The sequence below is a fragment of the Triturus cristatus genome, chromosome 7, assembly GCF_964204655.1.
Source record: "Triturus cristatus chromosome 7, aTriCri1.1, whole genome shotgun sequence".
NCBI lineage: Eukaryota > Metazoa > Chordata > Amphibia > Caudata > Salamandridae > Triturus > Triturus cristatus.
The window spans coordinates 1,052,280,824-1,052,305,870 of record NC_140590.1 but is presented as its reverse complement, the minus strand read 5'-3'; positions in this window follow the sequence as shown (position 1 = coordinate 1,052,305,870).

Here is a 25,047-nt window from a genome sequence, read left to right as displayed (position 1 = left end):
GCGCACATATCCAGAAATCGGAGGTGTGTGTGCAGAGTCCACCCAGCAGTGCCCTGAGACAGGAGTGGTGGGTGTGGAGTCCTCCCAGCAGTGCCCTGAGACAGGAGGGGTGGGTGCCCATCACTCCCAGCAGTGCCCTGACACAGGAGGGGTGGGTGCAGAGTCCTCCCAGCAGTGCCCAGACACAGGAGGGGTGGGTGTGGAGTCCTCCCAGCAGTGCCCTGAGACAGGAGGGGTGGGTGCAGAGACCTCCCAGCAGTGCCCTGAGACAGGAGGGGTGGGTGTGGAGTCCTCCCAGCAGTGCCCTGACACAGGAGGGGTGGGTGCAGAGTCCTCCCAGCAGTGCCCTGACACAGGAGGGGTGGGTGCAGAGTCCTCCCAGCAGTGCCCTGACACAGGAGGGGTGGGTGCAGAGTCCTCCCAGCAGTGCCCAGACACAGGAGGGGTGGGTGTGGAGTCCTCCCAGCAGTGCCCTGAGACAGGAGGGGTGGGTGCAGAGACCTCCCAGCAGTGCCCTGAGACAGGAGGGGTGGGTGGTGAGTCCTCCCAGCAGTGCCCAGAGACAGGAGGGTTGGGTGCAGAGTCCTCCCAGCAGTGTCCAGACCCAGGAGGGGTGGGTGGTGAGTCCTCCCAGCAGTGCCCAGAGACAGGAGGGGTGTGTGCAGAGTCCTCCCAGCAGTGTCCAGACCCAGGAGGGGTGGGTGCAGAGACCTCCCAGCAGTGCCCTGAGACAGGAGGGGTGGGTGGTGAGTCCTCCCAGCAGTGCCCAGAGACAGGAGGGGTGGGTGCAGAGACCTCCCAGCAGTGCCCTGAGACAGGAGGGGTGTGTGCAGAGTCCTCCCAGCAGTGTCCAGACCCAGGAGGGGTGTGTGCAGAGTCCTCCCAGCAGTGTCCAGACCCAGGAGGGGTGTGTGCAGAGTCCTCCCAGCAGTGTCCAGACCCAGGAGGGGTGGGTGCAGAGTCCTCCCAGCAGTGCCCAGAGACAGGAGGGGTGTGTGCAGAGTCCTCCCAGCAGTGTCCAGACCCAGGAGGGGTGGGTGCAGAGACCTCCCAGCAGTGCCCGGAGACAGGAGGGGTGGGTGGTGAGTCCTCCCAGCAGTGCCCAGAGACAGGAGGGGTGGGTGCAGAGTCCTCCCAGCAGTGTCCAGACCCAGGAGGGGTGGGTGGTGAGTCCTCCCAGCAGTGCCCAGAGACAGGAGGGGTGTGTGCAGAGTCCTCCCAGCAGTGTCCAGACCCAGGAGGGGTGGGTGCAGAGACCTCCCAGCAGTGCCCTGAGACAGGAGGGGTGGGTGGTGAGTCCTCCCAGCAGTGCCCAGAGACAGGAGGGGTGGGTGCAGAGACCTCCCAGCAGTGCCCTGAGACAGGAGGGGTGTGTGCAGAGTCCTCCCAGCAGTGTCCAGACCCAGGAGGGGTGTGTGCAGAGTCCTCCCAGCAGTGTCCAGACCCAGGAGGGGTGGGTGCAGAGTCCTCCCAGCAGTGCCCAGAGACAGGAGGGGTGTGTGCAGAGTCCTCCCAGCAGTGTCCAGACCCAGGAGGGGTGGGTGCAGAGTCCTCCCAGCAGTGCCCAGAGACAGGAGGGGTGTGTGCAGAGTCCTCCCAGCAGTGTCCAGACCCAGGAGGGGTGGGTGCAGAGTCCTCCCAGCAGTGTCCACACCCAGGAGGGGTGTAACACATGTGTGTGATGCCACAATTACCCACATCCATACTGCCTACAAGGGAACATGTCCCCATGAACTCATGTCAACTGACTCCACACACAAGTACAGTGATCACCAAGGATGCCACGATTGTTGCAGGTGGAGACATGGCCATGCATGCATGGCCAAAGTAGAAGGGCTCCGTCACACACACAGCTCATGTACACACAGCTCTGCGCTAAACATTGGGAACACCCTGCAGGGAAGAAACTGGGTACACAGAGGAAGGAATACACCCTGGGACAATTGAACCATGCAGTAACTGCTGACATGACCTAAGGAAGTTAGCCAACACCTTGTGATGGCACACAGATCCTAGGGTGGCCCCAAAGAGCAGAACACTACTACAAATCCCACACACCCAAAGCCTTAAACACCACCCAAAACAATGTAGCAGCCCCACCAACACCAATACCACCATAGCAGGAGTGTGATAATGAAAAAAAAAATAAGCTTTATTCAGCATGAGCACAATGTCCGTGGATCAAAGGCAGTTCAAAGTCAACAAAGGCCATAGGGCAGTCAATTATTCCCAGCTGCATGGGGGACACAGTGGGATGTGTGTCCCCTACCTTGCCTGCACAGTCAAATGCCATCGTCTTCCATACTGGTGAGGGCATCAGGGGGGGGGGAAGCAACAGGCACCGCAGGGACATCAGGGCAAAGGGGCGGCGTTGTGGGTGCAGGGATGGAGGACTCAACCACAGGGGGTGTGTCATGGCCAAAGGCGGAGGCCAGGATGGCACTACACACCTTAGCAAGGTCCTCCAGGGAGTCCCCTGCACCCGAAGTGACCTCAGGCCCCAAGGAGGGGGGGGGTTCAGAGGGATGGGTTGCAGCGCCACCGGGGGAGGGTGGAGACAGGGGGGGAGACTCAACCACCCTGACCGAGGACTTCCTTGACCGCTTGCGTGGTGGCGTAACTGTGGGGCTCAGGGACAGAGCGGCCATGAAGGAGTCCTTGGGGGAGATGTGGCCAGGAGAGCTGAGGGGAGGGGATTTGGAGGGAGTGGATTGTGTGGAATGCGGACTCCCACTCTGGCTGCGTGTCACACGTTTGCCCCCCGACCCAGTGGGTGTGCCTATCTCACCCTGTGTGTGCGTGTCAGGAGGAGTGCGGTGGACCTTCCCTGCTGGTGTGGTGCCTGTGTCTGTTGTGGTGGGTGCATGCCGACGTCTGGGTGTACGTGGGACAGGCATGGAAGTGGGAAGTGTGGATGGGGCAGGGGTAGGTGGGGGGAGGTCGCGCTGCAGGAGACCCACTGCTGCAGTCAGTGTGGAGTCTAGGGACCTCAGCAAGTTGCGTTGGTCAGCCTGCAAAGAATGAATGCCCTCCAAGAATGCCTCGATGTTGGTGAGGGTTTTCCCGTGGGAATGGAGGACATTCAGGATCGCAGCCTGACCAACCTGCATTTGCCGCTGGATGTCCATAGACTCAGCATTGGCGGCAGCAGTGGAGACAGGGGCAGGGGGTGCGGTGCCTGGCAGGAAGGAGACATGCGGTGACCGGGCACGCTGGGAAGGGACACGAGCAAGTGGGAGGCGGTTGGTGGGAACTGAGGGGGCGGTGGCAGGTGTTGTTCCACTGTCAGCTGCTGGTGCAGCCTCCGCCAACTCTGAGACATCCTCCTCGGACCTGTCAGCTTCGTAGTCTGATGTGCCAGTCGACAGGTCCTCGGCCACACTATCCTCCGCCTCTGTCCCACTCGATGTGCCAGCCCCGATGTCACGGCTGCCACTGGTGCTCGGTCCCTCCGCCTGGTCCGTGTCCATGTCTCCCTCTGTGTCCCCCGACGATGCTGTGGGCAGGGTGGAGAGACAGAAATTAATCAGACACCTGTACACATCTGTCACATGAGTCCAATCTACATAGTCAACATTGCATAGCCTGAAGAGGCAGATCCCTAACATCTGCAAAACAAGGTACCGATGTAGGGCATGAAACACAGTTGGTTGAGCCACCATGCCACTGAAATACCATGGAGAGCATGAGACAATAGCTGATGACAGGAAACGGAGTCTGACATAGCACCCAGGCCCTGGGGACAATCCTGCACTGCCTCTGCACCACACAGCGTTTGTGAAAATACCTATGACCAGGGACAATATCCATGAACTTGAGACACATGCTGCATAGGTAATGCTGCAAACATGCCCAACATAACTCGGTCACTGCACCTTGCGTGTGTGTCCAGTAACATCACACACTGTCCAGACCCAGCAATTAGGAATCAGGATTTGACACATAGGCATTGCCCGCCCCAAGCAACCCCCACACGATGCTAATTGCTGAGACACAGGTGGCACCAACATCTCATAGTCTGGGTGATAAACACAGTGGCAGGCAAAAGGCAAGATTGGACGCAAAACAGCAAAGGTGCGCCTGTACAAATAATGAGGTACCAGTGCCCATCCTCAGATGAGTATAACAAGACACACAGGCACTGGCAACTGTGAGTATGAAGAGGGACAATCAGGTCAGGCTGCACAGTGGACACCTGTACATAATAGCACGTCTATATACATGGTGACAGGGGACAATGGCACAGAGCACAACCTACGCTGTAGACAGTGAGAGTGTCCACGTTGATGATGACACAAACAACACTGAGGATAAGGTGCCCCTGGGGACAGTATTGGGCACGCAACTACATGCTACTGAATGGGAATGACTGCTACACACGTCACCATCCCTGCACTATGCGTAGCGCACACTCATGCACATCATGTCACAGGCCACTACATAGGACATGCGCGCTGTAAGGCATGACACATGAGAGACCAACTCCCATGTCTGGAGCCAGCATCAGTGCCAACTGACATGGAACCCACATGCAGTGAACTTGACAGTTCACAGGCAAGGTCCCACAACCTGTTACCCACCACCACCACCCATGATGCTACAGTCATTGTTCTCGTGGACAAAGCGCCAGCCTACATTACCTTGTGAAGGAGTGACTACACACAGACCAGGGAACACATTGCAAGGAGGGGAAGGGTGGCAGGGGCGCAGCGCTACACTTGGGCAAACTGGATGGGCACAGCACCTTTAAACCCTGCCAGTGAATTAATGCCACTGTGCCCTTACAAATGCCGGTGACACACAACAAACGCACATGTACCTACCCCCTTCCGCCTGCTGCATCGCCTGTAAGCGCCTCTCCAGGTCTGGAAAGACCACCGGCAGCACACGCCTGTGGAGGTGGGTCAGACGGCGGCGGCCGCGGTTCTTGTGGCTCTCAGGTGAGTCCCCCAGCAGGAGCCGTGCAATCCTCCGCGTCCAGCACCGGATATCCTGCCAGCGTTTCCTCACCTGGGACAGGCTCCGCCTCCGACCATCCACACGCCTCACGGCACTGACGGCGGTCAGCCAGATCTGCTCCTTGGCAGTGGCGCCTACCTGTGAGGAAGTACAAGTGACACCACATCAATACACCAGCCACATGTCACAGAGAGACATATGTGAACATAATAGCTGGTTACTACATGGCATGTAATGCAGCCAACGCATTGCACCTCTGTCATAGGGACATCTTCCTCTGGTGAGGGAAAAGGCAGTACGTGCCATAGTGGGTACTCAGGTGGAATGATGGCAATGTCACAATCAATGATCAAGGCTCACACTGTGCATCACACCCACACCTCCTGTCTCAGGGCACTGCTGGGAGGACTCTGCACACACACCTCCTGTCTCAGGGCACTGCTGGGAGGACTCTGCACACACCCCTCCTGTCTCAGGGCACTGCTGGGAGACATCAGGCACCCCCCCCCCTGGTACCCCCCCGACAGTACATGGCATGTGTGTCACACCGGGTCACAATGCCTGAAGACACAGTCACAACATAGGGACAGTCTGTGGCAGTGGCCTATGCACTCACCTGATACCCTGGTCGCCCATACAGCATGGGGTACTGTGGGAGGATCACATCCAGCAGAGCCATGTTCTCCTCCAGGGTGAATGGCTGTGTCCTCTCCACAGCCCTTGACATGGTTCCAGGGAATCAGTAGCAGCAGCTTGGTCGACAAATGCAAAGATGTGCAGGCAAGTAATCCCTCATGGGACCTGGCTGCCTTATATGTGGCCTTCTGCCCAGTCTCATGCACAGGAGTACAGAGTGATTGGTCACTCACATTTGCATCCTATGTTTCCACCAATCCCTTCAAACCTAGCAGTCTGTGGGTTCTCTATCGGTTTCATTCTCCTGCATGATGTCAGCCCCACAAACACATTGCAACAAAGTAGAAGAATTCCAACTGACTTCTGCTGTGCACCTTCCAGAACAAAATCGAAATTTGAACCTGGTCGCCATGACAACCAGCATGCATGTAGGCCTTAATACTTGTCCCCTATGTAATTAGGAGAATCACACACAGGTACGGTGCGTTTCCGGGCCCTAGGGCACCCCAAATGCATGGCAACGGCCCGTACATGCATGCCTACGTTCAAAATCACTATGGGTCTGCACGCGTATGCGTACACGTAGTGGTACGGACCGTACACACGCATGTACGCTCACTATCACTATGGGTCTGCACGCGTATGCGTACACGTAGTGGTACGGACCGTACAAATGCCTGTACGCTCACTATCACTATGGTTCTGCACGCGTATGCGTACTCGTTGTGGTACGGACCGTACAAATGCCTGTACGCTCACTATCACTATGGGTCTGTGTACCCGTAGTGATAGTGAGCGTACATGCGAGTGTACGGTCCGTACCACTACGTGTACGCATACGCGTGCAGAACCATAGTGATAGTGAGCGTAGATGCGAGTGTACGGTCCGTACCACAACGAGTACGCATACGCGTGCAGACCCATAGTGAGAGGGCCGTACACTCGCATGTACGCTCACTATCACTATGGGTCTGCACGCGTATGCGTACTCGTTGTGGTACGGACCGTACAAATGCCTGTACGCTCACTATCACTATGGGTCTGTGTACCCGTAGTGATAGTGAGCGTACATGCGAGTGTACGGTCCGTACCACTACGTGTACGCATACGCGTGCAGAACCATAGTGATAGTGAGCGTAGATGCGAGTGTACGGTCCGTACCACTACGTGTACGCATACGCGTGCAGAACCATAGTGATAGTGAGCGTACAGGCATTTGTACGGTCCGTACCACAACGAGTACGCATACGCGTGCAGAACCATAGTGATAGTGAGCGTACAGGCATTTGTACGGTCCGTACCACAACGAGTACGCATACGCGTGCAGACCCATAGTGAGAGGGCCGTACACTCGCATGTACGCTCACTATCACTATGGTTCTGCACGCGTATGCGTACTCGTTGTGGTACGGACCGTACAAATGCCTGTACGCTCGCCATCACGATGGGTACACATACGGCAGCACTCCCACAGTGATTGGGGAACATACACAGGCCCTCTTAGCAGCAGTACGCCGGTTTGTACACATCACTGTGGTGATAGTCGACACACAGGTAGGAATAGTGCGGACATACTTGTCCATGGATGGACATACTTGTCCAGGAATGGACATCAAGGCATCGTCTGTGCATTACTACATGTGTGGGGCACAGGTGTGACAGGCTGTGATGTGGAACATGCCTCCTGAGTGGAGGAGGCACCAGATGTATGATGAGATGTGTACAGGTGTACTGTGTGAGGGTGCAATGTGTGCCAGGCATGCCCTTGACTCCTTTGACATGTGTGCATGTCGTACTGCGCACTTGGGGTGAGCGTCACTGGCATGGCACGGACACCAACACACGGAAGTGTCCCATGATGCCCGGTACAGGGGTCATGACACCTGACTTGTCACTACCCACAGTGCACAATGTGACTATGTCATTTATGTGTCCGGGATTTACATCAGGTTGATGTTGTAGCACCCTCAAAAGCTGCAGCCGTTGCAGCAACCAACATGTGTCTGTGTGTAGATTGTCATTGCACACTGTTCCGCACACCATGCCACATGTGGTATCTGATGTGAGGTGCACATGTATGCATGGGACACGGAGTAGCGTGACAAGGCCATGTCAGCATCCTCACAAGGAATGTGTGGTGAGTCATGACATGTGCACCTTCATGGCAAGGTGTGTGGGCAGGCCTAGTGTAATGTCATGTGACCTGTGGCTCCGGTGTTCCGCTACCAGTCTCTACAATCGGCATCCTACTTCTGCTGATGTGTGGGTGTATGTCACTTCTGTCTTGCGTCGGGCTGTTCACTTGCACTGGGACACAGCTATTCCCATGGTGTGGCATGGGGAGGTTCTCAATCACCGTGTGTAGCTGGGTCTTGGAAGGAGTGTCACCTTGCATCCATACGTGTCCTGGGCATGTAGCACATGCCTGACTCCCTATGTGGCATGTGTGTATTGGCAGATTTACATGTGCTCAGTAGACATGAGTTGTTCTCGTAGTGCACTCACTCTTCCTTGTCACTTCCAAATTACTGCAGAGCGCCTCCTGTTGCCCGAAGAATTCCAGACTTGGCCACCATGCAGGAGAATGACAGGATCCGGCTCTACCGCTTCACCCAACCGTTGATTCTGGAGCTGACGGCGAGACTGGCACCACACCTGCAACCGCAGCACAGGTATCCTACGGCACTGACACCCCAGCTGAAGGTAATGGCTGCCCTACATTTCCTTGCCACGGGTACCTTCCAATATACCATAGCTGATGTTGGTGGCATGTCCCAGAGCATGTTCAGCGGTGTGCTGCATGATTTCTTGGAGGCCATGTTGATTCACCTGGATGACTTCATCAAGTTCCCAACCCCTGAACAGATGACTGAGGTCAAACGTGGTTTCTATGCCCTGGGAGGGATGCCCCATGTCATTGGGTCCATAGATGGGACACATGTAGGTTTGGTACCACCACACGCACGGGAGGTGGCGTACCGCAATCGGAAGCACTACCACTCCATCAATGCCCTTGTGGTGTGTCTGTCCAACATGGTGATTTCACATGTCTGTGTTCGTTTTCCAGGATCAGCACACGATGCCTACATCATGAGGCGTAGCGGGATGCCTGATATGATGATGCAGCTGCGCAACGAACGTGCATGTGTTGTTGGTGGGTACAGTCTGTCTGTCCTGTATTCTGTTTGGCCGAGCAGCACTACCGCTTCGCCTGTTCTAACGATATCCATGTGCTTTCCATTTAGGGGACGCTGGATATCCCAACATGCCTTGGCTGCTGACACCTCTCCGCAACCCCATCACGCCGGCCCAGCTCCGCTACAACACCGCCCATGGCCGGACAAGGCGAGTGATAGAGAGGACGTTTGGCATGCTGAAGAGCCGATTCCGGTGCCTCCACAAGACCGGCGGCGCACTCCCATATGCCCCGGCGAAGGTCTGCAAGATCTTCATGGTCTGCTGCATGCTGCACAACATGGCAGTTGAAAGAGCTGTGCCCCTCATCCTGGATCAAGATGACGAGGACCATCCACCCGTGGAGGACGAAGGGCTTGGCAATGGGGCTAGTGATGTGGAGGATGTGGAGCCGCAAGAGGACATCCGGACTCGGCTCATACGCGACTTCTTTGCTTAGTGGTGAGTACCAGGGTCTGAGTGTGCACGCATTGGTCCCCGTGTGGCATGCGTTGTGATGTGTGTCTCCACCTGCATGTATGGCACGTGGGTCAGAGGTGTGTGTGGGTGTGTCACTGGAGTGATGGTGGCAGTGATGGTAGTATTTCCCCAGACATAATTGTGACCTAGCATGTTGTCATACATACATGTGTCGAGTACATGCACATGCAAGTGGCTGTGCTTCTTGTGGCTGACTTCTTGTGTGTCTCTCTTCCCCAGGTACCTGCGCATGCCGTTTGCTGGTTGCATTGTTGTGGCACTGCTATTCCTCATGGACATGGCATCGTGGGCTGACTCAGCGTTACAGGCACGGACACGTTTGGAAGTCTCCATGGGGTAAGGGATGCATCTGGGGTGTATTGGGTGTGGCAGTTGTTCACGATGTGTGCACACTGCCCCGGTCGGGGTTTGGGTCCTCTGCAGACATGTGGCATCCCCATGGGACACGACATGCAGCTGGGTACACCTGAATAGATGGGCTGCCTGGTTGTCAGTCATCAGTGATGGGATGGTGGATTGTGATGAAGGCATCAATGTGTGTGACACTGCCCTCGGACACATACGGTTAACATTGTCTTGACATGGCGTGGGACTTCCACATCAGCGGATGTATGGTGTATGGCAGGCTCTCCGTGAGCAGCTGTGGGTATTTAGCTATTATCCGACACTTGTGTGCCAGTTCCATGGCTATCACGCATTTGTGCTGCAGAAGGGGGGTGCCAGTGTTGGAGCCACATGTTACTCCACATGATGTGTTCATGTGTACTTCAAGTTGCCTCTGCAATCCCAAACACATGACTATTAAAGGTGTCCCTATGCCTCCAAGGTGCCTCTTCTCAGTCAATGCTGGTGTGTTGGCACGGTGCATCCTGCATGTCTGGCATGGTATTCCCTGATTGTGGCTATGTGTCAATGTGTCGAGTGGCAAGATGCAAGCTGTGTGTGTGTGCTGAGACTGTGTAATGGGCATGATGTCCATGACTGTGTGGGTATTGTGACATGTGCCATCCCCATGCATCCAACGTTGTCCATGACCCCATTCTCTGCATCCACCGGACTCAAGCTTGCAGGACATGGTTCTGCCACCTGTCTACACGTACCTGGGTGCCCCCCAGGACACGGGCCAGGATCCCTGACCTCTGCGCATGACTGTTGCTGTACTCAATGTGTCTGTCAGCACGGTTGTTCGGCCACCCCCTCAGCTGGTTCTGACCATCACGGGTGTGTATGGTGCTCCATGTCTGTCTTGCCTAGAAAACTGTGACCCATGTGTCCTGTGCCAGACTCAGGCCCCAGGGTGTGGATGGTTGAAGTGAACAGATGACTCAGGCATGTTTAGACTGTACAAGACACATGTTAGGTAATAATGCTACCAGCAGGCATCTACTCTTAATAGTGTGATTTATTATTGGGGGGGGGGGCCAAGTGAGGGCCTTTCCGGGATTAGGGAATCCAAAGTTCAGTAGGGGAGTTGGTGTCCTTGCCATTGGAAATCCTCAGAGTCCATGCCACAGTCTTTGTCAACATTGGTCAGCCAGTGACCAGCAGGGCCATGTGGCAGAGAATGTCTCTTGATGCTGTGATGCTGTTGCTCCAGTGGGCCAGGTGCCAGGCCAGGTGTCCTGGGAGATGGTGATGTAGCAGCCACCCTCACGGTCCTTTCCGTGGACGACCCGGCTTCCTGCGGGGAACCTCAGCAGCAGGCCGTGACGACGTCTGGGATGCTCCGTCGGATGTTTCCTCCTCCTCCTCATGATCCCTCCCTGTGGGTGGTGATGTTCTCCGCCTTCTGGCACAGGGAGGGTCGGCCATGGTGTCGGCCATCCGACGGAGTTCAGCGTGAATCCCCTGGGACGCCGTCACTTGCTCAGCCTGTCTGTCCTCCATCCTCCGTTGGTGTAGCTGTAGACAGGCTATTAGCTCCGCATGTTGCTGGGCCTGCTGGACCTTGATCCCCTCGAGGACGGACACAACCTGGGCCATGCCCGTGGTGTCCTGCCGGTATGAGTCCAGGATGTTACGGACATGGGAAAATACCGGATCCCCAGCCAACTGGTCAGGCTCGCGCCTCCGCCGCTCTCCACTCCCACCACCCCTGCCCACTTGCGTCTGGCCTGCACTTGTGGGCACATGGGGTCTCCGGGACCCCTGAGGGGTGGCATTGGCGTTGTCGCCTGCCTCCTCCTGGGTGCCCGGGACACCGTGTCCCTCCTGGCGAGCCTGGCTGCATTGTGGTGTTGGGGCAGGGATCCTGGGTGTCTCCTTGGATGTGGCAGGAGTGGGGGTGGTGTTTGGCACGGTTGTACCTGACGCAGGTGCTGCAGGTGGTTGGACACCAGAGGGGCCAGGTCGGTCGGGGTCGTCCGCAGAGTGGTGAGAGTGGTCGCTGCCGGTGGGATCGGTCTCCTGCAGATCCGGGTCCTGTGAGTGTTCCCCCCCAGTGTTGGGGGGTGCAGCACGACGTTGACCTGTGTGTGAGAGAGACAATGTTACTTTTGATCCATGCAACATCCATGTTTCATCCGTTACAAAGTTGGCACATTTCCTCTTGGAATTAGGATCTGTCTTGCATTCCACTCACAGTGCACTTGTGCATGTGTGTGTCCCTTGGGCACCAATTTGGCCCCTTTAACTATGTGTGGCACAGTCTTACTTGCTGCGTCAAGTGTGACTGCAGTCAGCAGTGGAGTGTGCATGTGTGCCGAGCTATGCGTTTGCGCCTTCCTTGTAGCACTGTACATGTGCACATGGAGTGGATCCACACACTCATATGATGCAGGTGGCTGTCCTTGTGCTCGTGTACAGGTTGTAACATGGCCCTGCGTTTTGCCATGATGAAGAGGGGGGGTTCTGGCACTGGGCACCCTTGTCTACATGCACGCAGTCCACCTGCTGACGAGCAGACATTCCCACACACCAAAGGACTGATTTGCTCTCCCTGTGTCTCCCTCCTTCTCTGTCCCCCTCTCCCTCCCTCTCTGTCCCCCTCTCCCTCCCTCTGTGTGTCAGCCTCCTCCCTCTGTCCATCTTCCTGTGTCCCCCTCCCTCTCTGTCCCCCTCTCCCTCCCTCTCTGTCCCCCTCTCCCTCCCTCTGTGTGTCAGCCTCCTCCCTCTGTCCATCTTCCTGTGTCTCCCTCCCTCTGTGTCCCCCTCTCCCTCCCTCTGTGTGTCAGCCTCCTCCCTCTGTCCATCTTCCTGTGTCTCCCTCCCTCTCTGTCCCCCTCTCCCTCCCTCTCTGTCCCCCTCTCCCTCCCTCTCTGTCCCCCTCTCCCTCCCTCTGTGTGTCAGCCTCCTCCCTCTGTCCATCTTCCTGTGTCCCCCTCCCTCTCTGTCCCCCTCTCCCTCCCTCTCTGTCCCCCTCTCCCTCCCTCTGTGTGTCAGCCTCCTCCCTCTGTCCATCTTCCTGTGTCCCCCTCCCTCTCTGTCCCCCTCTCCCTCCCTCTCTGTCCCCCTCTCCCTCCCTCTGTGTGTCAGCCTCCTCCCTCTGTCCATCTTCCTGTGTCTCCCTCCCTCTCAGTCCCCCTCTCCCTCCCTCTGTGTCCCCCTCTCCCTCCCTCCGTGTGTCACCCTCTGTCACCTTGGCCCAGCTTCCTGGGCACACACTGTTAGCAGATCTTTGAGTGGCCCTTGGCCTGTTGATGTGAGTTTGTTTCTGATCTCCAGGCACCCATTTTGTCTGCTGTGTGTCTGTGCGCTGCTGCTGTGGTGGTGTGTGCTGCCACTCTTTCACACTGTTGGCTGTTCATTAGCTGCTGGCATGTGCAAAACAGTGCCTTCACCCCCATGTGTTGATGCAAGGCATCCGCCATTTGCTGGCAAGTCATTCCTGTGTTGGGACACAGTGTTTGTCTGGCTGTGACCTAGGCCATATGGGCAGAGGGCATTGTTGTCTGCTTTGGAGTCGCACTATGTGATTCTTGGTGCCCACACTCCCGCCATCCGGGTTACCGTGTCATGTGTTGTTGTCTTCTGTGGCCTGTGACTTGACATTGTCCAGCTGGGTGCATGGGGCATGGTGGCAGCAGTGGCATGTGCCTGCTCATGGAGTGTGGTTGAGTAATGCGATGGCTTGTGGTGTTTGCGTGCCTGTTATTAATTTTGGTTGTGGTTGCAGTTCCCCCCATGTGAGGTGCGTTGTTTGTGTACTCACCCGGGTCTCGGAGTCCTTCTACTCCTTCAACTGCCTCCACCGGCAGTATGGCCATCACCCTCTCCTCCCAGGGATGGTACTGTACGGGTCTGCGGGAGGGCCCTCCTCCGGTGGCGTTGGCCTGGTCGTGTTCCTCCTGTCTCTTGGCTCTGACCCTCCTCCGCAGATCGTACCACCTGTTCTGGCAATCCTGCTTGGTCCTCCTGGTGTCCGCAACAGCATTCACAGCATCGACGATGGTCTGCCACATGGCTGTTTTGGCTGCCTGGCTGGTGCTTCTGACCAATGTTCCAAAGATCTGTGGCTCGACTCTGAGGATTTGATCAACAAGGACCTCCAACTCTCGGTGACTGAACTTTGGATTCTTGGTAGTGGGCATGGTGAGGGGTGTGGGTGGGGATGGTGTGGGTGTGGGGGGTGTGTGGATGTTGGGGGGGGGTGTGGATGGTTGTGTGTGTGTGTGAATGTGATGAGAGGGTGTTTGTGAGGGTGGTCGTGTGAAGGTGTGCAAGTGTAAGATGTGGTGTCGCTTGTAGTCTGGTTCTGTGGTGTCTGGCAGCAGTGGGTCTGTTGCAAAGGCTCATGGTTTGTGTGTGTGGGCCCTTTTTATTGGTCCATGGGTGGGTGTGGCAGTGTTTGAATTTTGGGTGGGTGTGTTATAAGGAGTGGTGGTGTATTGGGCCTCTGTTTGTTTTTGACAGTTGCAGGTCAGTGATTGTGTTATTTTAGTGGTTGTTGGCCATGTTTAGTGGCTGTGTGCCTTTCGAATGGTGTATTGTTGAGTTGTTTTGTTTTGTCCTTGTTGTGTACGTGCGTTTTGAGCGTGTGTACGGTGTGTACATGGGCCATTTGGTTGTACGATTTGGTCCTTGTGTGTGGCTTTGTACGACTCGTACATGCGGTTGTGATGTTGGGGCATGGGGTGTGCTCCGTACTTAGGAGGTTGTGTTGGGGGTGCGCCAGGAACGTACTGGGGTGGGGGTACGACTGGAACGTACTGGGGTGTACATAGACGGTGGTACGACACGTACAGGGGTGGGGGGGTGTACATAGACGGTGGTACGACACGTCCAGGGGTGGGGGGTGTACATTGACGGTGGTACGACACGTACAGGGGTGGGGGGGTGTACATTGACGGTGGTACGACACGTACTGGGGTGGGGGTACGACTGGAACGTACTGGGGTGTACATAGACGGTGGTACGACACGTACAGGGGTGGGGGGGTGTACATTGACGGTGGTACGACACGTACAGGGGTGGGGGGGTGTACATTGACGGTGGTACGACACGTACTGGGGTGGGGGTACGACTGGAACGTACTGGGGTGTACATAGACGGTGGTACGACACGTACAGGGGTGGGGGGGTGTACATTGACGGTGGTACGACACGTACAGGGGTGGGGGGGTGTACATTGACGGTGGTACGACACGTACTGGGGTGGGGGTACGACTGGAATGTACTGGGGTGTACATGGACGGTGGTACGACACGTACAGGGGTGGGGGGGTGTACATAGACGGTGGTACGACACGTCCAGGGGTGGGGGGTGTACATTGACGGTGGTACGACACGTACAGGGGTGGGGGGGTGTACATTGACGGTGGTACGACACGTACTGGGGTGGGGGTACGACTGGAACGTACTGGGGTGTACATAGACGGTGGTACGACACGTACAGGGGTGGGGGGGTGTACATTGACGGTGGTACGACACGTACAGGGGTGGGGGGGTGTACATTGACGGTGGTACGACACGTACTGGGGTGGGGGTACGACTGGAACGTACTGGGGTGTAGGTAGACGGGGCTGTGACACGTACTGGGGTGGGGGTGTGGCTCGAACGTACTGGGGTGTAGGTACACGGGGGTACGACACGTACTGGGGTGGGGGTGCGACTGGAACGTACTGGGGTGTACATAGACGGTGGTACGACACGTACAGGGGTGGGGGGGTTTACATTGACGGTGGTACGACACGTACTGGGGTGGGGGTACGACTGGAACGTACTGGGGTGTACATAGACGGGTGGGGGTATACATATACGGGGGTACGTGTCGGACGTACGGGGGCTGGGGGGAGTGTTGGGCGCGTATGCGGGCACATGTCTCCATGGTTGCTATTGGTGTTCGGTGCGGACGGTGTTTTTTCCATACGGTTGTAGGCTCGGACGCACGGGATGGATCGTGATTCCTCGGTCGGACTTGGATTTTTACGTTTGTAAGGTAAATCGTCCGAGGACGTGTCGGACACATTTTCCGACCCGAGGACGTGTGGGGAATGATTCCCGGTGCGGGTCGTATGGACTTTTTACCATGCGAATCGTGATTGCCAGTTCGTACGGCACTTGTACGATTCGTACGGTAAAAAGACCCGATACGAGTCGCACGGGGGAATTTTTTACCGGATCGTGATCGGCACCTTTGTGAGGATTCATCAATGATCCCAAAGTTATTAGCAAATGAAAAAATGCTCTTATCGAAATTACATCATATATATATTCGGATAGTTGGTTGGTAACGCCGTATAAAAATGATACAAAAGAGAAAGAGCAAACAGAGCAAAATGAAACACGTTTAATTCTAACCTATAACAATCAGCATCAGAGTATTCGTAAAATTGTGAACAAGAACTGGGCACTGATCGCTAGTGATCCTGTATTGGGTAAACATTTGGCCCATTCCCCTAGTATTACCTACAGGAAGGCTAAATCTATGAGTATCCTCTTAGTCACTAGCAGCCCAGAGGTTAGAATCAACAGCTTATGGCTGAATAGTAGTAAGGGTTTCAGATGTTCAGTGTGTAAAGCTTGTAGATATGGGGTGAGTAAAACTGAATATTTGACTCCCCTTAGTAGTACACCTACTCGCATACCAAACAAACTGACCTGCAAAACTGAATACGCGGTGTATGTGCTGGAGTGTCCTTGTGGCCTGCGGTATGTAGGGAGCACCAAGCTTCAGGTCCACAAGAGAATACTCCAGCACATACGTGCCATTACCAACGGCGACACCACGTATCCTATGGCCAGACATTTTGAGGAAAAGCATGCCAAAAATCCAACAGGTCTTAAGTATTTTGTGATTGACTCAGTCCCACCTCAGAGAAGGGGTGGGGATCGTGATGCACAATTGCGTAAACTTGAGACAAGGCACATTATCCTATTAGATTGCAAAGCCCCAAATGGACTTAATGCTGGTGAAGATTTTTACACCTATCTTCACTAGGCGATTCAGAATCACAAGCATACTTTGACTGGCTCATATCTACTTTTAATGTTTTTAGCAATATTTATGTAATGAAAGTCGGACTGATTTTCACACTGGGTTTGCACTTTATTATTTTTTGCTTTCTGCCTACATTTGTACATACAAATTTTGATTTATTCTGGGGTTGAACCTTAGAAGGCCCACATGGGCTTTAGTGTCTTCCCCTTAAATTAACATGGAAAGGTCAGAAGGCATCCTGTGAAATGCACATATTCAAGATATGGCTAAGAGATGTTCTTATAGAATAATTGTATTTACATTTTTTCACTTAGAACTCTCCACCAAGGTGCTAGTATGACCAACATTAATTTATGCCACAATATCAGTCATCTTTAAAAAATAACAGGTTTACATCAGTACTGTATTCAAACGCAGCTATTTATCTATTTATGCATTTATTTATTTATTTATATATTTATGTATTTATATATTTAAATATTGATGTGGTTTTAGATTTTTAGATATTTATTCTAATTAATCTATTTACTGTTTGTCTAGTGTGATTATTCAACACAAGACATTTATAGGTGACTGTCTCTAACTACTGTATTTTACACATATTCGTAGTATTTAGGATTTGAACTGCCAATGGCATTTGTTCAAGATGTTTTCCATGTTTACTGATTCCTAGGGAGGACGTCATGCACTTTGCACTTTAAATAACAATGTACTTCCTCTTCCGTGTCATGTGATCAGGGCCCCAGGTGGGCTGAAACGCGTCATGGTGGGGATGGTGTCGGGCATTAAATAAATCACTTTGCACCATTCAACGGGTTTGCTTCTTCTATTTGTCAGAGCGGGATTGTATCTGCTGGACGGCTTTACCTCATATATATATATATATATATATATATATATATATATATATATATATATATATATAGCGAGAGTGAGAGAGATGTATGTATAGAGAGAGTTATGTATGTATATGTCTTTGTCATTTTCTCATGCAACATATGCCTCTTGAATAGTGTATATTTTGAACCAAGCCGCCTTCTAGTATATGGGTGAGTTCAGTTTGTAGGTGGGTATTCATGGCTGGGCACAACTAAGCGCTCAGGAGCAGATACTGAAGACAGTGTGAGCTTCTCACTTTATCTGTCAGTTGGTCATGAATGTGTTCAGACTTAATTCTCCTCCAGCACTGTGCCTCTGTAGAACACACAGAATAATGATCGCATACATGTAAATTGTAAGCAACTTTTCTGTGAAAATGTGTGAAGGACCGTGCCAAAGAAAAATAAATTGCTGTCTTTACAGATGGGGATTGAGTGGGGTGGGTGCGCAGACAGAATATCGTGTTTTAAATATGGAGTTGCTCCAATAGTCAGAAATATCGTGATTGAGAAATATCGACTTAAGATAAGTAATATCGAATAAAAAAATATTGAAGTGTTTAATATCGTTTGCAAAACTAGTTAAAAATATTGATTTTAATTAATGGTATTTATTTTAGTATCTACTTAAATGTATGTGATGTGGTTATTTTTGTATATAAGAATTGTCTATATTTATTATGTGTTCAATTTTTAGTAGTTATTATTATTTTTTTATTTGAATTTTGTTTTTTTTAGTTCCGTAGCGGGTTGTGGGTTTATAGGGAAATTGGGTGGGAAGTAATTTAATTATATTAAATGAATGTTTCTTTTTCTGTATAAGAATTGTTTATATTTTTTAATGTGTTACATTTTTAGTAGTTATTAATTTTTTAAAATTTTGTTATTTAGTTCCGTAGCGGTTTTAGGGGAATAGGGTGGGAAGCAATTTAATTATATTACACTAATGAATATTTGTATTTATCATTTATTTAATAGAGATGTTATAGTGGTTGTTAATAATTGATTGGGACTAATTATGGTAATTGTGTAATTTTAGGCATATTTGTGTTTATAGGTGTTTATAGGTGTAAAGGGTGAGAAATAACTTTTTTATTGATGAATTAATTTGCTTATTAATTGGTAACTAATTATGGTATTTGTGTAAATAATTGTAGGTGTGTGTTTTGCTGTTTATGGGGTAATGGGTGGCAAGTAATTTGTGTTTAATTTATAACTGTTAATGTTAATTATTAGATATTTATTTTGGGCAATTTATTTTTTGTTTTTATTTTTAAAGTGGTAAAGGGTGTTTACCATTTTGTCATTTCATAATTAGTTGTTTATTAGTTTTTAATTTTAAAATATGTTTTAATTGCTTAATGTATTTTACGGTTTAATTTAGGTGTGTTGTGGGGATTATCGGGTTAAAGTGTGGGTAGTTAATTCATTTCTTTTTATTACTAATTTTTTTTAATTGTTAATTATGGAAGTTTCTTTTTTTAAAAACTTAAGTGTTGTTGTTTGTGTGATGTTAAGGGTTTGGAAATAAAAAAATACATTAATGTAATGAATTATGTTTTTGTGGGTCAAAAGCTAGTTTAAAATATTTATTTTTGGGAAATGTATTCCTTTTAGTTTACATAATATATGTAGGTATTTGTTATATGTAATTAATATTACAAATGTTTTTATATATTAAATATACAGATTTAGTTTTACTTTTAAAATATTAATAAATGTGTTCATTTATTTTATAATATCTTTTGATTTTTAAATATTTAGATTTTATTTTTGAACTTCTTGGAGTGGGAATAATAAATGTATCCCTATGCTATCCAACACTTTCCCTACTGTTGCACTGACTGTATTGGGACATTTAAGTTTAAATATTTTTTAATAGTTCAATGTTTTAATTTATTATAGATTTTTTTCAAATCATTGACATATATTTTAATATAAAACTTTTAACATTAATGTAAAATAATAGTTTGTTATTTTAAAGTAAATATATATATATGTATAAATGGTTGTTTGTGTGTCTTTTATGAAAGTTTATTTGTTATATTTTGTTAAAATGTATATTACATGTAATTTATTTTGTTAAAATTGATAATATTTAATATATATTTATATATTTTAATCAATATTTTTGACATCCATATCTTTTACATCGATATGTGAGTCAATATGTTTTTTACTTACCTGTTTAGGTATGGGAGTCGATATTTTTGTAGTCTATTTTTTCATCGCTATTTTTAACATCATTATTTGTGTCATCGATGTTCTATCAGTGAACCAGTGTGTTGGGTGCGTGTGTGCGTGTGTGTGTGTGTGTGTGTGTTTGTGAGAGAGGGCACATGGTGAACGCGAAGATGGCAAAAGTAAGTACATGCAGAGTAAAAAAATAACAGTGAAGTCGAAGGAGATGAAGTGTGAGATAAGCAGATGGAGGCTTGACGTGTGAAGAAAAAAAAGGGCGTAATTAACAGCGGGATAGACTGCAGAAGAAAGTGATGTGAAGTGGATAACTTAAGTGACAGACGCTCCGAAGGCCACTACTTATTCCAGAGCCCACAAGGAAACCCACATTCTGGTGAGCTTCTCCCAATTACGCCCACATTTCTGTTCCTTCTTCTTCCTTCTATGATTTGTCAATTCTCATATTTTATTTGCTTTCATTTTTATTACCAGTAGTCAGTGTCTCACAGGGGAGCCTGTGAGTGCTGAAGGGGTTGCTGGACCCCCGTTACAAGCCCCTGTTGGTTTTCCCACATTATTTGTACTCGTGCTTTGGTGCTGGCTTTTGGCCACGCCCCCCTCTTCTGAGAATGTTATTTAAACATGCTGGCAGCGGTTGTGAGATGGAACCACACAAAACATTGCTGCGCATGCCAGTTTAAGTGGTCTTAACCACACAGACGCCTTTACCAGGCATGCCTTTACAGCGAAATATGCATTGAGGCATGTATAGCAAAGACATGGTCTCTACCACGACCACGTCTTTACCATGCATGCTTTTACCACGCAAATTTGTAGTAAAGACATGATGGGTAAAAGGACATCTCGCTAAAGATCATACCCCTGCCCTGTAAAATACCTCTTTTCCCTCTGCCTGGAGTCTTAAAATCTTTTCCCTGTCCTATAAACTACCACAAACCCAGCCCCCTGTCCTGAGCCCTAAAAACTGTCCCCAACACCTGTTATGTACCCCGACCCAGCCCCCATGCCCGAGCTGCTCCTTGCCCTACAAACAACCCGACCCCCTCCTGAGTCCTAAAACCTACCCCCACCCCAAAAAACTACCACCTAGAAGCCCCAGCCCCACTTATTTATTTATGTATTTGTTTAGGGGCCAATTCCGATCCGGGTCGGAAAGCACTCCGACCGAGTCGGATCAGGAGTGTTTTCCGACCGAGCCAGACCCCTACAGTCCGACCGAGCGAGTACGATGCGCACATATGCTGTCGGACTCGGTTCGGTCGGACTCCCATAGAAGTTAATGGGAGCCGGTCGTACGACGCGTACATGGGCTCCCGTTGACTGAATGGGCACGTCTCGAACAAGTGCGCCCCCTACAGTGAGTACACGTCAGTGCCACACGCACCGTACATGCCTGTGTTGGGGAGACCCATAGGTCTCCCTCTGTGTCCGAGTCGTAGGGCTGAAGGTGTCAGGGGGTCCGACGCGGACCGCCAAAATCCGACTCCGGGAGCTTTTGCGAGCCGGACACTCCGGCTCACACAGGCTGTCCAACGCGTGCATCGTACTGGCTCGGTTGTAAATCGCATCAATTGCACGCCATGGTTAGCTTCCGACCGGGACGTACGGAGCGGATCAGACCCGGAAACGACTCGGTCGGTGAATTTCATGTAGATCCCATCATACTTGCTCGCTCATACAGTTGTACGAGTCGGCCGGAAAACACGCGTACGGCACATAGTTTTTCCGTCCGAACCCGATTCAGTGCCCTTCCGACCAAGATCGGAATAAGCCCCTTAGTGTTTTATATAGCGCGAACAAGAACCAGAAATGGGTATCAGAGCGCTTTACGTATACATAGAAATGTCGCATTAAACAGTATCATAGCGGATCACATATATCTAAAGCATTGAAGTTTTAAACAGTGCAATAGACACCTAAGATGTAATACCTCGATGGACGTGTGAAGCGAGGAGAAAAAGGAGAGAAAAAAAAGAAAAACATTTGTACAATCATTAATAAAATTAGCTTAGCCTAGAATATAGCTTATCATACATTTGGGCTTGTTCTGGGTATTCTCAGTGTGACAATAGGGTAAGCAGTCTTCAAGCATAAGATTCCGTGCGAGAACGGGCCATCGCAAAACGCCTACTGCGAGAGTGAGGGGCTTCAGCTAGAGTCTGGTAATGGATGGGCTTACAGAGAGTGATACTCTGCAGGCTTTGCTGGGTAGAGTGAATGTCCGAATGAGACTTCTAGGACACGTAATGAGCATGTTACTGTTGATTAAGGGAGGAATTGGCTCATTAGGAAGGACTTAGCTTCTTTTTTTAATGTAGAAGTAGAAGAGATTTTCCTGATGCCTGGAGGGAGCGAGTTCCATATTCTAGGTGCTGCTCCGGAGAAGGCTCTGTCGTATGTTATTTTCTAGCGGAAGAGTGGAGGTTTTTGAAGAAGAGCCCCAGCGCTCCGTGAGAGTCTGCTTCCTCCAGAAATCGAGATTTCCTGTGCAAGGTACAGTGGTGTTGTGTGATAGATTGCCTTATGCAGGCCATCTTTAGTTGGATTCTTGCTTCATGAGGCAGCCAGTTGAGAGCTTTCAGCCAGTAGCACCAGCAGCACTTTATCCTCTGCACCTCGTCACTATGCCTCGGCCTACCGGGACGAGAGGCACTACCGGGACTACATTTCCTAGCGTCCTAAGCACCAGGAGGCGCCAACACGGTTCCTTTGCACCTGGTGGTGCATAACAGCGACTTCAGGCTCCCGCAGCGCGGAAGCCCCTTTTAGCCAGCAGCACCAGCACCACTTTATTCTCTGCACGTCGTCACTTTGCCTGGATCTACCGGGATGAGCGGCACCACCAGGACTACATTTCCATGCGTCCTAAGCTCAAGGAGGCGCCAACGCAGTTCCTTTGTGTCTGGTGGTGCATAACAGCGGCCTCAGGCTCCCTCAATGCGGGCGATCCCATGCTGCGCCCGGGCAAAGCCTGGGCCAAGGGCGGGCCCAACTGCTCCCATCCAAGCCCGAAGGAGGCCAGGCTGGGCCATACTATTAACATTTTGATTCTGGGATGACCTTTCTTTGCTGTGGAAGGTACTGTGTTAAATACTGATATCGTTATTATCTGGGACCACTAAAATAAGTAAACGCAAGTCTGGCGCAGGGCCCGGGGTTGTGGGGACACATGATGCTTTTTTTTTAGGGCAGAATCAACACTCATTCACGAGATTGAGGTTACAGAGCGTAGATTATCTCTAGAGCCACAGTTACCCCAGAATTGTGTTGCACCTGTAGGGCCCCTTTTGCAATTTAATGTTGAAGATACCACCTCTCAAATTAATCAGACACAGTCTACAGGCCTAGATCATGAATCCACTACATCCTCTGAGCTAGCAGGCAGACCAATCAGGCCTAATGTAACTACCAGGGGTCAGAGGGCCAAAATAAGTCAAGGTAACAGTCATGAACTGCCGTCTAAGAAGAAGGGTCGGGGGACACAAACAAACAACAATCGCCAAAAGCAATACAATGTAAAACTAAAACCACTGACCGAGATTGTAGTCAGAGGCCTAACATAATGTCAACAACCACTGCTACAAATGGGCTATCTCTGTGGGCAAATGAGGAAGAGTTTTGGAAAAGGTTAGAGACAATGGTATCAGTCTTGTTGGATCCATTGTCACAGAAATTATCCCAAATTGAAGTTTGACTTACCAAGCTGGTGGGGCCCGCCATTAGTATTCCCCCTGCTCATTTGGATATATGCCCATGCAGAGGCACTGATACGTTGCCTAATAGGGGGATGGGAAAAGTGGCTCATCCCCCGTAAGCAATTCAGATAATGGACAAGTACACTAATCTAGTACATCTACTAGCACAGTTAAAGAGTTAGTAAGGACTGGCCACCCACATCAAAGAGTAACACCCCCTCATCACACTACCCAGGGTCCCAGCATTGTTTAGAAGGCCCAAATTCTACCTGAACACAGGTCGCAAAACCTTTAACTGGGCCTTAAAATGTTATGGGACAGGATGAGTCTCAAACACACAATCTTTGGAGATCTAATCAGGGAGACCTTACCAACCCAAATTTGAATTCGTATCTTCCGCCAGAAGTAAAATAGCAAATATTCCCTCTTTACCGCCCAATGTTTCTGAACATTGGTCAACATTGCGGAATAAGTTGTTGCACCTATTGAGCTCCAGGACCGGTATAACCAACACGCTTTTTTCGGATTTTAAAATGGCACGAAGAATAGGTTGGGTTGGTAAATCAACTAGGTCATTACCTGGCGATTGTGTGGTCTTAACCTTTAGGTCCCCAAGTCTGGTGCAGCTTATCCGAGACAGGGCTGGTAACCGGTCTATCACGGTGCATGGTATACATTTCCTACCATTGGGGTATTTTTATCAATCCCCTAGTGCTCCATGGCATAATCCTGGGGGGAGACATTTCCAGGAAATAGGCAGTTTTGGTGTGTGGTCCCACTCAGCAATTGCTATGATATTTTCAATTCATTAGAAGATATAGACTGACTGACTTATTCAAGAGTCCCTTCTTTATCTTGTAAGTCTGATCCAAATGGATACCGAGGTGATAAATTGCACAAATACAAAACTATCCCCGACCAGGCACATACAGTTATGTACCCAACCGTCACATCAAGGTTTTACTGAGCAGGGGGAAGAGTGCATGGTCACCAGTAACCGGACTCCGGGTGTGTCTCCTGAATCTATTAAACACACAACCCTCAACAAAGTATCTCCTAATAATGGTGAACTAGTACCTAGTACAGAAGTATTAACTAGCCCCCTTGGTAAGAGGGATGTAGCTTCCTGTAACCTTGTTTCATGGAACATTGCGGGTCTACGCTCCCAGCTGATTAATCCTATTTGGTGCGACTTCTTAATAAATCATGACGTTTTATGTTTCCAGGAAACGTGGGCTAAAGAAAGAATCCATATCAATGGGTTTAAAACATTTCATACCCCGGCAGTTGAGGGATTAAGTGGAAGGGCAAAGGGAGGGCTCTGCACCTATGTATCCAACAGGTTGAAAATAAAAAAGATAGAGTTGTGCATTGAGGAAATACACTGTCAATTGATCAAAATCCACGTATATAGTAAACATTGTATTGCCGTAACAAATCTTTAGAACAACATTCCTCCCGCTAAAGTGGGGTTTGTAGTGAGAAAATTGGGCCACGATTTGAAAACTTTATGCAGAGATAATATCAAAGATGTGATGTTAATTTTGGGAGGGGATTTTCACTGTGCTTTGTGCCCAAATGTTGATGGAAAATTATGTGGTTTCACAAATGAAGAAGGGATCAGCA